The sequence below is a fragment of the Osmerus mordax genome, chromosome 22, assembly GCF_038355195.1.
Source record: "Osmerus mordax isolate fOsmMor3 chromosome 22, fOsmMor3.pri, whole genome shotgun sequence".
Lineage (NCBI taxonomy): Eukaryota > Metazoa > Chordata > Actinopteri > Osmeriformes > Osmeridae > Osmerus > Osmerus mordax.
The window spans coordinates 11,771,816-11,784,346 of record NC_090071.1 but is presented as its reverse complement, the minus strand read 5'-3'; the positions used below and the strand labels follow the sequence as shown (position 1 = coordinate 11,784,346).

The window sequence follows — 12,531 nt, the reverse complement described above, 5'->3', positions numbered from 1 at the left end:
ATCACCTATGGAGGATGCGGGCATCGATCCCGCTATCTCTCGCATGCAAAGCGAGCGCTCTACCATTTGAGCTAATCCCCCATGTAGAGTTCCTCGTTGGGGAACTTGTGAGCGTCAGCATGAGTACAGTCTGGTTCGACTGCTTACTTGACATCAATTTGAATCTCACAGGGATTGCGAGTATCGATTCCCCTGCGTAAGAAACTAAATCTTGCCAGTTAAACAGCATCACCTGTGGAGGATGCGGGCATCGATCCCGCTACCTCTCGCATGCTAAGCGAGCGCTCTACCATTTGAGCTAATCCCCCATGTAGAGTTCCTCATTGGGGAACTTGTGAGCGTCAGCATGAGTACAGTCTGGTTCGACTGCTTACTTGACATCAATTTGAATCTCACAGGGATTGCGAGTATCGATTCCCCTGCATATGACAGGCAAAGGAAGCGCTGCAGCGTTTGAGCTAACTCGCACTTCCCTTGCTCCTACCTGTGAGAGTTGAATCGTCCCACACTTTGGAGCTGCTTTTCCGAAACACATGCAAAGGTTGTTGTGGAACGGAGCTCCATTTTTCAATGAAAAAGCTGTTGGAGAATGCGGACATCGATCCCGCTGCCTCTCGCATGCGAAGCAAGCGCTTTACCACTTGAGCTAATTCCCCCATATTAAGCTCCTCGTTGGGGAACTTGTTAGCATCGGCATGAGGACCCAAATTGTATTAGGCCAATCGTGTCGTCATCCTTCATGCCAATGCGATTCTTGTAGATGTTGCTTTGGAAAGGAACTAAATCTTGCCAGTTAAACAGCATCACCTGTGGAGGATGCGGGCATCGATCCCGCTACCTCTCGTATGCTAAGCGAGCGCTCTACCATTTGAGCTAATCCCCCACCTTACATGTGTGTATTTTCCTTGGAAGAGTTAAAAACTGCTCAGTCTTGAGTCACAATCGACAATCTGGCTCGACTGCTTACTTGACATCAATTTGAATCTCACAGGGATTGCGAGTATCGATTCCCCTGCGTAAGAAACTAAATCTTGCCAGTTAAACAGCATCACCTATGGAGGATGCGGGCATCGATCCCGCTACCTCTCGCATGCAAAGCGAGCGCTCTACCATTTGAGCTAATCCCCCATGTAGAGTTCCTCGTTGGGGAACTTGTGAGCGTCAGCATGAGTACAGTCTGGTTCGACTGCTTACTTGACATCAATTTGAATCTCACAGGGATTGCGAGTATCGATTCCCCTGCATATGACAGGCAAAGGAAACGCTGCAGCGTTTGAGCTAACTCGCACTTCCCTTGCTCCTACCTGGGAGAGTTGAATCGTCCCACACTTTGGAGCTGCTTTTCCGAAACACGTGCAAAGGTTGTTGTGGAACGGAGCTCCATTTTTCAATGAAAAAGCTGTTGGAGAATGCGGGCATCGATCCCGCTGCCTCTCGCATGCGAAGCAAGCGCTCTACCACTTGAGCTAATTCCCCCATATTAAGCTCCTCGTTGGGGAACTTGTTAGCATCAGCATGAGGACCCAAATTGTATTAGGCCAATCGTGTCGTCATCCTTCATGCCAATGCGATTCTTGTAGATGTTGCTTTGGAAAGGAACTAAATCTTGCCAGTTAAACAGCATCACCTGTGGAGGATGCGGGCATCGATCCCGCTACCTCTCGCATGCTAAGCGAGCGCTCTACCATTTGAGCTAATCCCCCACCTTACGTGTGTGTATTTTCCTTGGAAGAGTTAAAAACTGCTCAGTCTTGAGTCACAATCGACAATCTGGCTCGACTGCTTACTTGACATCAATTTGAATCTCACAGGGATTGCGAGTATCGATTCCCCTGCGTAAGAAACTAAATCTTGCCAGTTAAACAGCATCACCTATGGAGGATGCGGGCATCGATCCCGCTATCTCTCGCATGCAAAGCGAGCGCTCTACCATTTGAGCTAATCCCCCATGTAGAGTTCCTCGTTGGGGAACTTGTGAGCGTCAGCATGAGTACAGTCTGGTTCGACTGCTTACTTGACATCAATTTGAATCTCACAGGGATTGCGAGTATCGATTCCCCTGCGTAAGAAACTAAATCTTGCCAGTTAAACAGCATCACCTGTGGAGGATGCGGGCATCGATCCCGCTACCTCTCGCATGCTAAGCGAGCGCTCTACCATTTGAGCTAATCCCCCATGTAGAGTTCCTCATTGGGGAACTTGTGAGCGTCAGCATGAGTACAGTCTGGTTCGACTGCTTACTTGACATCAATTTGAATCTCACAGGGATTGCGAGTATCGATTCCCCTGCATATGACAGGCAAAGGAAGCGCTGCAGCGTTTGAGCTAACTCGCACTTCCCTTGCTCCTACCTGTGAGAGTTGAATCGTCCCACACTTTGGAGCTGCTTTTCCGAAACACATGCAAAGGTTGTTGTGGAACGGAGCTCCATTTTTCAATGAAAAAGCTGTTGGAGAATGCGGACATCGATCCCGCTGCCTCTCGCATGCGAAGCAAGCGCTCTACCACTTGAGCTAATACCCCCATATTAAGCTCCTCGTTGGGGAACTTGTTAGCATCAGCATGAGGACCCAAATTGTATTAGGCCAATCGTGTCGTCATCCTTCATGCCAATGCGATTCTTGTAGATGTTGCTTTGGAAAGGAACTAAATCTTGCCAGTTAAACAGCATCACCTGTGGAGGATGCGGGCATCGATCCCGCTACCTCTCGCATGCTAAGCGAGCGCTCTACCATTTGAGCTAATCCCCCACCTTACATGTGTGTATTTTCCTTGGAAGAGTTAAAAACTGCTCAGTCTTGAGTCACAATCGACAATCTGGCTCGACTGCTTACTTGACATCAATTTGAATCTCACAGGGATTGCGAGTATCGATTCCCCTGCGTAAGAAACTAAATCTTGCCAGTTAAACAGCATCACCTGTGGAGGATGTGGGCATCGATCCCGCTACCTCTCGCATGCAAAGCGAGCGCTCTACCATTTGAGCTAATCCCCCATGTAGAGTTCCTCGTTGGGGAACTTGTGAGCGTCAGCATGAGTACAGTCTGGTTCGACTGCTTACTTGACATCAATTTGAATCTCACAGGGATTGCGAGTATCGATTCCCCTGCATATGACAGGCAAAGGAAGCGCTGCAGCGTTTGAGCTAACTCGCACTTCCCTTGCTCCTACCTGGGAGAGTTGAATCGTCCCACACTTTGGAGCTGCTTTTCCGAAACACGTGCAAAGGTTGTTGTGGAACAGAGCTCCATTTTTCAATGAAAAAGCTGTTGGAGAATGCGGGCATCGATCCCGCTGCCTCTCGCATGCGAAGCAAGCGCTCTACCACTTGAGCTAATTCCCCCATATTAAGCTCCTCGTTGGGGAACTTGTTAGCATCAGCATGAGGACCCAAATTGTATTAGGCCAATCGTGTCGTCATCCTTCATGCCAATGCGATTCTTGTAAATGTTGCTTTGGAAAGGAACTAAATCTTGCCAGTTAAACAGCATCACCTGTGGAGGATGCGGGCATCGATCCCGCTACCTCTCGCATGCTAAGCGAGCGCTCTACCATTTGAGCTAATCCCCCATGTAGAGTTCCTCGTTGGGGAACTTGTGAGCGTCAGCATGAGTACAGTCTGGTTCGACTGCTTACTTGACATCAATTTGAATCTCACAGGGATTGCGAGTATCGATTCCCCTGCATATGACAGGCAAAGGAAGCGCTGCAGCGTTTGAGCTAACTCGCACTTCCCTTGCTCCTACCTGGGAGAGTTGAATCGTCCCACACTTTGGAGCTGCTTTTCCGAAACACGTGCAAAGGTTGTTGTGGAACGGAGTTCCATTTTTCAATGAAAAAGCTGTTGGAGAATGCGGGCGTCGATCCCGCTGCCTCTCGCATGCGAAGCAAGCGCTCTACCACTTGAGCTAATTCCCCCATACTAAGCTCCTCGTTGGGGAACTTGTTAGCATCAGCATGAGGACCCAAATTGTATTAGGCCAATCGTGTCGTCATCCTTCATGCCAATGCGATTCTTGTAGATGTTGCTTTGGAAAGGAACTAAATCTTGCCAGTTAAACAGCATCACCTGTGGAGGATGCGGGCATCGATCCCGCTACCTCTCGCATGCTAAGCGAGCGCTCTACCATTTGAGCTAATCCCCCACCTTACATGTGTGTATTTTCCTTGGAAGAGTTAAAAACTGCTCAGTCTTGAGTCACAATCGACAATCTGGCTCGACTGCTTACTTGACATCAATTTGAATCTCACAGGGATTGCGAGTATCGATTCCCCTGCGTAAGAAACTCAATCTTGCCAGTTAAACAGCATCACCTATGGAGGATGCGGGCATCGATCCCGCTACCTCTCGCATGCAAAGCGAGCGCTCTACCATTTGAGCTAATCCCCCATGTAGAGTTCCTCGTTGGGGAACTTGTGAGCGTCAGCATGAGTACAGTCTGGTTCGACTGCTTACTTGACATCAATTTGAATCTCACAGGGATTGCGAGTATCGATTCCCCTGCATATGACAGGCAAAGGAAGCGCTGCAGCGTTTGAGCTAACTCGCACTTCCCTTGCTCCTACCTGGGAGAGTTGAATCGTCCCACACTTTGGAGCTGCTTTTCCGAAACACGTGCAAAGGTTGTTGTGGAACGGAGCTCCATTTTTCAATGAAAAAGCTGTTGGAGAATGCGGGCATCGATCCCGCTGCCTCTCGCATGCGAAGCAAGCGCTCTACCACTTGAGCTAATTCCCCCATATTAAGCTCCTCGTTGGGGAACTTGTTAGCATCAGCATGAGGACCCAAATTGTATTAGGCCAATCGTGTCGTCATCCTTCATGCCAATGCGATTCTTGTAGATGTTGCTTTGGAAAGGAACTAAATCTTGCCAGTTAAACAGCATCACCTGTGGAGGATGCGGGCATCGATCCCGCTACCTCTCGCATGCTAAGCGAGCGCTCTACCATTTGAGCTAATCCCCCATGTAGAGTTCCTCGTTGGGGAACTTGTGAGCGTCAGCATGAGTACAGTCTGGTTCGACTGCTTACTTGACATCAATTTGAATCTCACAGGGATTGCGAGTATCGATTCCCCTGCATATGACAGGCAAAGGAAGCGCTGCAGCGTTTGAGCTAACTCGCACTTCCCTTGCTCCTACCTGGGAGAGTTGAATCGTCCCACACTTTGGAGCTGCTTTTCCGAAACACGTGCAAAGGTTGTTGTGGAACGGAGCTCCATTTTTCAATGAAAAAGCTGTTGGAGAATGCGGGCGTCGATCCCGCTGCCTCTCGCATGCGAAGCAAGCGCTCTACCACTTGAGCTAATTCCCCCATACTAAGCTCCTCGTTGGGGAACTTGTTAGCATCAGCATGAGGACCCAAATTGTATTAGGCCAATCGTGTCGTCATCCTTCATGCCAATGCGATTCTTGTAGATGTTGCTTTGGAAAGGAACTAAATCTTGCCAGTTAAACAGCATCACCTGTGGAGGATGCGGGCATCGATCCCGCTACCTCTCGCATGCTAAGCGAGCGCTCTACCATTTGAGCTAATCCCCCACCTTACATGTGTGTATTTTCCTTGGAAGAGTTAAAAACTGCTCAGTCTTGAGTCACAATCGACAACCTGGCTCGACTGCTTACTTGACATCAATTTGAATCTCACAGGGATTGCGAGTATCGATTCCCCTGCGTAATAAACTCAATCTTGCCAGTTAAACAGCATCACCTATGGAGGATGCGGGCATCGATCCCGCTACCTCTCGCATGCAAAGCGAGCGCTCTACCATTTGAGCTAATCCCCCATGTAGAGTTCCTCGTTGGGGAACTTGTGAGCGTCAGCATGAGTACAGTCTGGTTCGACTGCTTACTTGACATCAATTTGAATCTCACAGGGATTGCGAGTATCGATTCCCCTGCATATGACAGGCAAAGGAAGCGCTGCAGCGTTTGAGCTAACTCGCACTTCCCTTGCTCCTACCTGGGAGAGTTGAATCGTCCCACACTTTGGAGCTGCTTTTCCGAAACACGTGCAAAGGTTGTTGTGGAACGGAGCTCCATTTTTCAATGAAAAAGCTGTTGGAGAATGCGGGCATCGATCCCGCTGCCTCTCGCATGCGAAGCAAGCGCTCTACCACTTGAGCTAATTCCCCCATATTAAGCTCCTCGTTGGGGAACTTGTTAGCATCAGCATGAGGACCCAAATTGTATTAGGCCAATCGTGTCGTCATCCTTCATGCCAATGCGATTCTTGTAGATGTTGCTTTGGAAAGGAACTAAATCTTGCCAGTTAAACAGCATCACCTGTGGAGGATGCGGGCATCGATCCCGCTACCTCTCGCATGCTAAGCGAGCGCTCTACCATTTGAGCTAATCCCCCACCTTACATGTGTGTATTTTCCTTGGAAGAGTTAAAAACTGCTCAGTCTTGAGTCACAATCGACAATCTGGCTCGACTGCTTACTTGACATCAATTTGAATCTCACAGGGATTGCGAGTATCGATTCCCCTGCGTAAGAAACTCAATCTTGCCAGTTAAACAGCATCACCTATGGAGGATGCGGGCATCGATCCCGCTACCTCTCGCATGCAAAGCGAGCGCTCTACCATTTGAGCTAATCCCCCATGTAGAGTTCCTCGTTGGGGAACTTGTGAGCGTCAGCATGAGTACAGTCTGGTTCGACTGCTTACTTGACATCAATTTGAATCTCACAGGGATTGCGAGTATCGATTCCCCTGCATATGACAGGCAAAGGAAGCGCTGCAGCGTTTGAGCTAACTCGCACTTCCCTTGCTCCTACCTGGGAGAGTTGAATCGTCCCACACTTTGGAGCTGCTTTTCCGAAACACGTGCAAAGGTTGTTGTGGAACGGAGCTCCATTTTTCAATGAAAAAGCTGTTGGAGAATGCGGGCATCGATCCCGCTGCCTCTCGCATGCGAAGCAAGCGCTCTACCACTTGAGCTAATTCCCCCATATTAAGCTCCTCGTTGGGGAACTTGTTAGCATCAGCATGAGGACCCAAATTGTATTAGGCCAATCGTGTCGTCATCCTTCATGCCAATGCGATTCTTGTAGATGTTGCTTTGGAAAGGAACTAAATCTTGCCAGTTAAACAGCATCACCTGTGGAGGATGCGGGCATCGATCCCGCTACCTCTCGCATGCTAAGCGAGCGCTCTACCATTTGAGCTAATCCCCCATGTAGAGTTCCTCGTTGGGGAACTTGTGAGCGTCAGCATGAGTACAGTCTGGTTCGACTGCTTACTTGACATCAATTTGAATCTCACAGGGATTGCGAGTATCGATTCCCCTGCATATGACAGGCAAAGGAAGCGCTGCAGCGTTTGAGCTAACTCGCACTTCCCTTGCTCCTACCTGGGAGAGTTGAATCGTCCCACACTTTGGAGCTGCTTTTCCGAAACACGTGCAAAGGTTGTTGTGGAACGGAGCTCCATTTTTCAATGAAAAAGCTGTTGGAGAATGCGGGCGTCGATCCCGCTGCCTCTCGCATGCGAAGCAAGCGCTCTACCACTTGAGCTAATTCCCCCATACTAAGCTCCTCGTTGGGGAACTTGTTAGCATCAGCATGAGGACCCAAATTGTATTAGGCCAATCGTGTCGTCATCCTTCATGCCAATGCGATTCTTGTAGATGTTGCTTTGGAAAGGAACTAAATCTTGCCAGTTAAACAGCATCACCTGTGGAGGATGCGGGCATCGATCCCGCTACCTCTCGCATGCTAAGCGAGCGCTCTACCATTTGAGCTAATCCCCCACCTTACATGTGTGTATTTTCCTTGGAAGAGTTAAAAACTGCTCAGTCTTGAGTCACAATCGACAATCTGGCTCGACTGCTTACTTGACATCAATTTGAATCTCACAGGGATTGCGAGTATCGATTCCCCTGCGTAATAAACTCAATCTTGCCAGTTAAACAGCATCACCTATGGAGGATGCGGGCATCGATCCCGCTACCTCTCGCATGCAAAGCGAGCGCTCTACCATTTGAGCTAATCCCCCATGTAGAGTTCCTCGTTGGGGAACTTGTGAGCGTCAGCATGAGTACAGTCTGGTTCGACTGCTTACTTGACATCAATTTGAATCTCACAGGGATTGCGAGTATCGATTCCCCTGCATATGACAGGCAAAGGAAGCGCTGCAGCGTTTGAGCTAACTCGCACTTCCCTTGCTCCTACCTGGGAGAGTTGAATCGTCCCACACTTTGGAGCTGCTTTTCCGAAACACGTGCAAAGGTTGTTGTGGAACGGAGCTCCATTTTTCAATGAAAAAGCTGTTGGAGAATGCGGGCATCGATCCCGCTGCCTCTCGCATGCGAAGCAAGCGCTCTACCACTTGAGCTAATTCCCCCATATTAAGCTCCTCGTTGGGGAACTTGTTAGCATCAGCATGAGGACCCAAATTGTATTAGGCCAATCGTGTCGTCATCCTTCATGCCAATGCGATTCTTGTAGATGTTGCTTTGGAAAGGAACTAAATCTTGCCAGTTAAACAGCATCACCTGTGGAGGATGCGGGCATCGATCCCGCTACCTCTCGCATGCTAAGCGAGCGCTCTACCATTTGAGCTAATCCCCCATGTAGAGTTCCTCGTTGGGGAACTTGTGAGCGTCAGCATGAGTACAGTCTGGTTCGACTGCTTACTTGACATCAATTTGAATCTCACAGGGATTGCGAGTATCGATTCCCCTGCATATGACAGGCAAAGGAAGCGCTGCAGCGTTTGAGCTAACTCGCACTTCCCTTGCTCCTACCTGGGAGAGTTGAATCGTCCCACACTTTGGAGCTGCTTTTCCGAAACACGTGCAAAGGTTGTTGTGGAACGGAGCTCCATTTTTCAATGAAAAAGCTGTTGGAGAATGCGGGCATCGATCCCGCTGCCTCTCGCATGCGAAGCAAGCGCTCTACCACTTGAGCTAATTCCCCCATACTAAGCTCCTCGTTGGGGAACTTGTTAGCATCAGCATGAGGACCCAAATTTTATTAGGCCAATCGTGTCGTCATCCTTCATGCCAATGCGATTCTTGTAGATGTTGCTTTGGAAAGGAACTAAATCTTGCCAGTTAAACAGCATCACCTGTGGAGGATGCGGGCATCGATCCCGCTACCTCTCGCATGCTAAGCGAGCGCTCTACCATTTGAGCTAATCCCCCACCTTACATGTGTGTATTTTCCTTGGAAGAGTTAAAAACTGCTCAGTCTTGAGTCACAATCGACAATCTGGCTCGACTGCTTACTTGACATCAATTTGAATCTCACAGGGATTGCGAGTATCGATTCCCCTGCGTAAGAAACTAAATCTTGCCAGTTAAACAGCATCACCTATGGAGGATGCGGGCATCGATCCCGCTACCTCTCGCATGCAAAGCGAGCGCTCTACCATTTGAGCTAATCCCCCATGTAGAGTTCCTCGTTGGGGAACTTGTGAGCGTCAGCATGAGTACAGTCTGGTTCGACTGCTTACTTGACATCAATTTGAATCTCACAGGGATTGCGAGTATCGATTCCCCTGCATATGACAGGCAAAGGAAGCGCTGCAGCGTTTGAGCTAACTCGCACTTCCCTTGCTCCTACCTGGGAGAGTTGAATCGTCCCACACTTTGGAGCTGCTTTTCCGAAACACGTGCAAAGGTTGTTGTGGAACGGAGCTCCATTTTTCAATGAAAAAGCTGTTGGAGAATGCGGGCATCGATCCCGCTGCCTCTCGCATGCGAAGCAAGCGCTCTACCACTTGAGCTAATTCCCCCATATTAAGCTCCTCGTTGGGGAACTTGTTAGCATCAGCATGAGGACCCAAATTGTATTAGGCCAATCGTGTCGTCATCCTTCATGCCAATGCGATTCTTGTAGATGTTGCTTTGGAAAGGAACTAAATCTTGCCAGTTAAACAGCATCACCTGTGGAGGATGCGGGCATCGATCCCGCTACCTCTCGCATGCTAAGCGAGCGCTCTACCATTTGAGCTAATCCCCCATGTAGAGTTCCTCGTTGGGGAACTTGTGAGCGTCAGCATGAGTACAGTCTGGTTCGACTGCTTACTTGACATCAATTTGAATCTCACAGGGATTGCGAGTATCGATTCCCCTGCATATGACAGGCAAAGGAAGCGCTGCAGCGTTTGAGCTAACTCGCACTTCCCTTGCTCCTACCTGGGAGAGTTGAATCGTCCCACACTTTGGAGCTGCTTTTCCGAAACACGTGCAAAGGTTGTTGTGGAACGGAGCTCCATTTTTCAATGAAAAAGCTGTTGGAGAATGCGGGCATCGATCCCGCTGCCTCTCGCATGCGAAGCAAGCGCTCTACCACTTGAGCTAATTCCCCCATACTAAGCTCCTCGTTGGGGAACTTGTTAGCATCAACATGAGGACCCAAATTTTATTAGGCCAATCGTGTCGTCATCCTTCATGCCAATGCGATTCTTGTAGATGTTGCTTTGGAAAGGAACTAAATCTTGCCAGTTAAACAGCATCACCTGTGGAGGATGCGGGCATCGATCCCGCTACCTCTCGCATGCTAAGCGAGCGCTCTACCATTTGAGCTAATCCCCCACCTTACATGTGTGTATTTTCCTTGGAAGAGTTAAAAACTGCTCAGTCTTGAGTCACAATCGACAATCTGGCTCGACTGCTTACTTGACATCAATTTGAATCTCACAGGGATTGCGAGTATCGATTCCCCTGCGTAAGAAACTAAATCTTGCCAGTTAAACAGCATCACCTATGGAGGATGCGGGCATCGATCCCGCTACCTCTCGCATGCAAAGCGAGCGCTCTACCATTTGAGCTAATCCCCCATGTAGAGTTCCTCGTTGGGGAACTTGTGAGCGTCAGCATGAGTACAGTCTGGTTCGACTGCTTACTTGACATCAATTTGAATCTCACAGGGATTGCGAGTATCGATTCCCCTGCATATGACAGGCAAAGGAAGCGCTGCAGCGTTTGAGCTAACTCGCACTTCCCTTGCTCCTACCTGGGAGAGTTGAATCGTCCCACACTTTGGAGCTGCTTTTCCGAAACACGTGCAAAGGTTGTTGTGGAACGGAGCTCCATTTTTCAATGAAAAAGCTGTTGGAGAATGCGGGCATCGATCCCGCTGCCTCTCGCATGCGAAGCAAGCGCTCTACCACTTGAGCTAATTCCCCCATACTAAGCTCCTCGTTGGGGAACTTGTTAGCATCAGCATGAGGACCCAAATTGTATTAGGCCAATCGTGTCGTCATCCTTCATGCCAATGCGATTCTTGTAGATGTTGCTTTGGAAAGGAACTAAATCTTGCCAGTTAAACAGCATCACCTGTGGAGGATGCGGGCATCGATCCCGCTACCTCTCGCATGCTAAGCGAGCGCTCTACCATTTGAGCTAATCCCCCACCTTACGTGTGTGTATTTTCCTTGGAAGAGTTAAAAACTGCTCAGTCTTGAGTCACAATCGACAATCTGGCTCGACTGCTTACTTGACATCAATTTGAATCTCACAGGGATTGCGAGTATCGATTCCCCTGCGTAAGAAACTAAATCTTGCCAGTTAAACAGCATCACCTATGGAGGATGCGGGCATCGATCCCGCTACCTCTCGCATGCAAAGCGAGCGCTCTACCATTTGAGCTAATCCCCCATGTAGAGTTCCTCGTTGGGGAACTTGTGAGCGTCAGCATGAGTACAGTCTGGTTCGACTGCTTACTTGACATCAATTTGAATCTCACAGGGATTGCGAGTATCGATTCCCCTGCGTAAGAAACTAAATCTTGCCAGTTAAACAGCATCACCTATGGAGGATGCGGGCATCGATCCCGCTACCTCTCGCATGCAAAGCGAGCGCTCTACCATTTGAGCTAATCCCCCATGTAGAGTTCCTCGTTGGGGAACTTGTGAGCGTCAGCATGAGTACAGTCTGGTTCGACTGCTTACTTGACATCAATTTGAATCTCACAGGGATTGCGAGTATCGATTCCCCTGCATATGACAGGCAAAGGAAGCGCTGCAGCGTTTGAGCTAACTCGCACTTCCCTTGCTCCTACCTGGGAGAGTTGAATCGTCCCACACTTTGGAGCTGCTTTTCCGAAACACGTGCAAAGGTTGTTGTGGAACGGAGCTCCATTTTTCAATGAAAAAGCTGTTGGAGAATGCGGGCATCGATCCCGCTGCCTCTCGCATGCGAAGCAAGCGCTCTACCACTTGAGCTAATTCCCCCATATTAAGCTCCTCGTTGGGGAACTTGTTAGCATCAGCATGAGGACCCAAATTGTATTAAGCCAATCGTGTCGTCATCCTTCATGCCAATGCGATACTTGTAGATGTTGCTTTGGAAAGGAACTAAATCTTGCCAGTTAAACAGCATCACCTGTGGAGGATGCGGGCATCTATCCCGCTACCTCTCGCATGCTAAGCGAGCGCTCTACCATTTGAGCTAATCCCCCACCTTACATGTGTGTATTTTCCTTGGAAGAGTTAAAAACTGCTCAGTCTTGAGTCACAATCGACAATCTGGCTCGACTGCTTACTTGACATCAATTTGAATCTCACAGGGATTGCGAGT

The 12,531-nt window shown here is 49.0% G+C and overlaps 38 non-coding genes across 38 annotated transcripts; all 38 read right to left on the bottom strand.

Moving 5' to 3' along the window:
- Positions 1–8: 8 nt before the first annotated feature.
- trnaa-ugc (transfer RNA alanine (anticodon UGC)) lies at positions 9–81 on the bottom strand. Its single transcript has one exon. It is a non-coding gene; the product is annotated as a tRNA-Ala (tRNA).
- Positions 82–235: 154 nt separating this feature from the next.
- Positions 236–308, bottom strand: trnaa-agc (transfer RNA alanine (anticodon AGC)). The gene has a single exon. It is a non-coding gene; the product is annotated as a tRNA-Ala (tRNA).
- Positions 309–1,055: 747 nt separating this feature from the next.
- On the bottom strand, positions 1,056–1,128 carry trnaa-ugc (transfer RNA alanine (anticodon UGC)). The gene has a single exon. It is a non-coding gene; the product is annotated as a tRNA-Ala (tRNA).
- A 275-nt stretch (positions 1,129–1,403) lies between these two features.
- trnaa-cgc (transfer RNA alanine (anticodon CGC)) lies at positions 1,404–1,476 on the bottom strand. Its single transcript has one exon. It is a non-coding gene; the product is annotated as a tRNA-Ala (tRNA).
- A 154-nt stretch (positions 1,477–1,630) lies between these two features.
- trnaa-agc (transfer RNA alanine (anticodon AGC)) lies at positions 1,631–1,703 on the bottom strand. Its single transcript has one exon. It is a non-coding gene; the product is annotated as a tRNA-Ala (tRNA).
- A 172-nt stretch (positions 1,704–1,875) lies between these two features.
- Positions 1,876–1,948, bottom strand: trnaa-ugc (transfer RNA alanine (anticodon UGC)). Its single transcript has one exon. It is a non-coding gene; the product is annotated as a tRNA-Ala (tRNA).
- Positions 1,949–2,102: 154 nt separating this feature from the next.
- trnaa-agc (transfer RNA alanine (anticodon AGC)) lies at positions 2,103–2,175 on the bottom strand. Its single transcript has one exon. It is a non-coding gene; the product is annotated as a tRNA-Ala (tRNA).
- Positions 2,176–2,677: 502 nt separating this feature from the next.
- trnaa-agc (transfer RNA alanine (anticodon AGC)) lies at positions 2,678–2,750 on the bottom strand. The gene has a single exon. It is a non-coding gene; the product is annotated as a tRNA-Ala (tRNA).
- Positions 2,751–3,270: 520 nt separating this feature from the next.
- On the bottom strand, positions 3,271–3,343 carry trnaa-cgc (transfer RNA alanine (anticodon CGC)). Its single transcript has one exon. It is a non-coding gene; the product is annotated as a tRNA-Ala (tRNA).
- Positions 3,344–3,497: 154 nt separating this feature from the next.
- trnaa-agc (transfer RNA alanine (anticodon AGC)) lies at positions 3,498–3,570 on the bottom strand. The gene has a single exon. It is a non-coding gene; the product is annotated as a tRNA-Ala (tRNA).
- Positions 3,571–4,072: 502 nt separating this feature from the next.
- trnaa-agc (transfer RNA alanine (anticodon AGC)) lies at positions 4,073–4,145 on the bottom strand. Its single transcript has one exon. It is a non-coding gene; the product is annotated as a tRNA-Ala (tRNA).
- A 172-nt stretch (positions 4,146–4,317) lies between these two features.
- On the bottom strand, positions 4,318–4,390 carry trnaa-ugc (transfer RNA alanine (anticodon UGC)). Its single transcript has one exon. It is a non-coding gene; the product is annotated as a tRNA-Ala (tRNA).
- Positions 4,391–4,665: 275 nt separating this feature from the next.
- trnaa-cgc (transfer RNA alanine (anticodon CGC)) lies at positions 4,666–4,738 on the bottom strand. The gene has a single exon. It is a non-coding gene; the product is annotated as a tRNA-Ala (tRNA).
- Positions 4,739–4,892: 154 nt separating this feature from the next.
- On the bottom strand, positions 4,893–4,965 carry trnaa-agc (transfer RNA alanine (anticodon AGC)). Its single transcript has one exon. It is a non-coding gene; the product is annotated as a tRNA-Ala (tRNA).
- Positions 4,966–5,467: 502 nt separating this feature from the next.
- trnaa-agc (transfer RNA alanine (anticodon AGC)) lies at positions 5,468–5,540 on the bottom strand. Its single transcript has one exon. It is a non-coding gene; the product is annotated as a tRNA-Ala (tRNA).
- Positions 5,541–5,712: 172 nt separating this feature from the next.
- trnaa-ugc (transfer RNA alanine (anticodon UGC)) lies at positions 5,713–5,785 on the bottom strand. The gene has a single exon. It is a non-coding gene; the product is annotated as a tRNA-Ala (tRNA).
- A 275-nt stretch (positions 5,786–6,060) lies between these two features.
- On the bottom strand, positions 6,061–6,133 carry trnaa-cgc (transfer RNA alanine (anticodon CGC)). The gene has a single exon. It is a non-coding gene; the product is annotated as a tRNA-Ala (tRNA).
- Positions 6,134–6,287: 154 nt separating this feature from the next.
- Positions 6,288–6,360, bottom strand: trnaa-agc (transfer RNA alanine (anticodon AGC)). The gene has a single exon. It is a non-coding gene; the product is annotated as a tRNA-Ala (tRNA).
- Positions 6,361–6,532: 172 nt separating this feature from the next.
- On the bottom strand, positions 6,533–6,605 carry trnaa-ugc (transfer RNA alanine (anticodon UGC)). The gene has a single exon. It is a non-coding gene; the product is annotated as a tRNA-Ala (tRNA).
- A 275-nt stretch (positions 6,606–6,880) lies between these two features.
- Positions 6,881–6,953, bottom strand: trnaa-cgc (transfer RNA alanine (anticodon CGC)). Its single transcript has one exon. It is a non-coding gene; the product is annotated as a tRNA-Ala (tRNA).
- Positions 6,954–7,107: 154 nt separating this feature from the next.
- On the bottom strand, positions 7,108–7,180 carry trnaa-agc (transfer RNA alanine (anticodon AGC)). The gene has a single exon. It is a non-coding gene; the product is annotated as a tRNA-Ala (tRNA).
- A 502-nt stretch (positions 7,181–7,682) lies between these two features.
- On the bottom strand, positions 7,683–7,755 carry trnaa-agc (transfer RNA alanine (anticodon AGC)). Its single transcript has one exon. It is a non-coding gene; the product is annotated as a tRNA-Ala (tRNA).
- Positions 7,756–7,927: 172 nt separating this feature from the next.
- Positions 7,928–8,000, bottom strand: trnaa-ugc (transfer RNA alanine (anticodon UGC)). Its single transcript has one exon. It is a non-coding gene; the product is annotated as a tRNA-Ala (tRNA).
- Positions 8,001–8,275: 275 nt separating this feature from the next.
- trnaa-cgc (transfer RNA alanine (anticodon CGC)) lies at positions 8,276–8,348 on the bottom strand. The gene has a single exon. It is a non-coding gene; the product is annotated as a tRNA-Ala (tRNA).
- A 154-nt stretch (positions 8,349–8,502) lies between these two features.
- Positions 8,503–8,575, bottom strand: trnaa-agc (transfer RNA alanine (anticodon AGC)). Its single transcript has one exon. It is a non-coding gene; the product is annotated as a tRNA-Ala (tRNA).
- Positions 8,576–8,850: 275 nt separating this feature from the next.
- trnaa-cgc (transfer RNA alanine (anticodon CGC)) lies at positions 8,851–8,923 on the bottom strand. Its single transcript has one exon. It is a non-coding gene; the product is annotated as a tRNA-Ala (tRNA).
- Positions 8,924–9,077: 154 nt separating this feature from the next.
- Positions 9,078–9,150, bottom strand: trnaa-agc (transfer RNA alanine (anticodon AGC)). Its single transcript has one exon. It is a non-coding gene; the product is annotated as a tRNA-Ala (tRNA).
- A 172-nt stretch (positions 9,151–9,322) lies between these two features.
- Positions 9,323–9,395, bottom strand: trnaa-ugc (transfer RNA alanine (anticodon UGC)). The gene has a single exon. It is a non-coding gene; the product is annotated as a tRNA-Ala (tRNA).
- A 275-nt stretch (positions 9,396–9,670) lies between these two features.
- trnaa-cgc (transfer RNA alanine (anticodon CGC)) lies at positions 9,671–9,743 on the bottom strand. Its single transcript has one exon. It is a non-coding gene; the product is annotated as a tRNA-Ala (tRNA).
- Positions 9,744–9,897: 154 nt separating this feature from the next.
- On the bottom strand, positions 9,898–9,970 carry trnaa-agc (transfer RNA alanine (anticodon AGC)). The gene has a single exon. It is a non-coding gene; the product is annotated as a tRNA-Ala (tRNA).
- Positions 9,971–10,245: 275 nt separating this feature from the next.
- trnaa-cgc (transfer RNA alanine (anticodon CGC)) lies at positions 10,246–10,318 on the bottom strand. Its single transcript has one exon. It is a non-coding gene; the product is annotated as a tRNA-Ala (tRNA).
- A 154-nt stretch (positions 10,319–10,472) lies between these two features.
- Positions 10,473–10,545, bottom strand: trnaa-agc (transfer RNA alanine (anticodon AGC)). The gene has a single exon. It is a non-coding gene; the product is annotated as a tRNA-Ala (tRNA).
- Positions 10,546–10,717: 172 nt separating this feature from the next.
- trnaa-ugc (transfer RNA alanine (anticodon UGC)) lies at positions 10,718–10,790 on the bottom strand. Its single transcript has one exon. It is a non-coding gene; the product is annotated as a tRNA-Ala (tRNA).
- Positions 10,791–11,065: 275 nt separating this feature from the next.
- On the bottom strand, positions 11,066–11,138 carry trnaa-cgc (transfer RNA alanine (anticodon CGC)). Its single transcript has one exon. It is a non-coding gene; the product is annotated as a tRNA-Ala (tRNA).
- Positions 11,139–11,292: 154 nt separating this feature from the next.
- trnaa-agc (transfer RNA alanine (anticodon AGC)) lies at positions 11,293–11,365 on the bottom strand. Its single transcript has one exon. It is a non-coding gene; the product is annotated as a tRNA-Ala (tRNA).
- A 172-nt stretch (positions 11,366–11,537) lies between these two features.
- trnaa-ugc (transfer RNA alanine (anticodon UGC)) lies at positions 11,538–11,610 on the bottom strand. Its single transcript has one exon. It is a non-coding gene; the product is annotated as a tRNA-Ala (tRNA).
- A 154-nt stretch (positions 11,611–11,764) lies between these two features.
- trnaa-ugc (transfer RNA alanine (anticodon UGC)) lies at positions 11,765–11,837 on the bottom strand. Its single transcript has one exon. It is a non-coding gene; the product is annotated as a tRNA-Ala (tRNA).
- Positions 11,838–12,112: 275 nt separating this feature from the next.
- Positions 12,113–12,185, bottom strand: trnaa-cgc (transfer RNA alanine (anticodon CGC)). Its single transcript has one exon. It is a non-coding gene; the product is annotated as a tRNA-Ala (tRNA).
- Between the last annotated feature and the right edge of the window lie 346 nt (positions 12,186–12,531).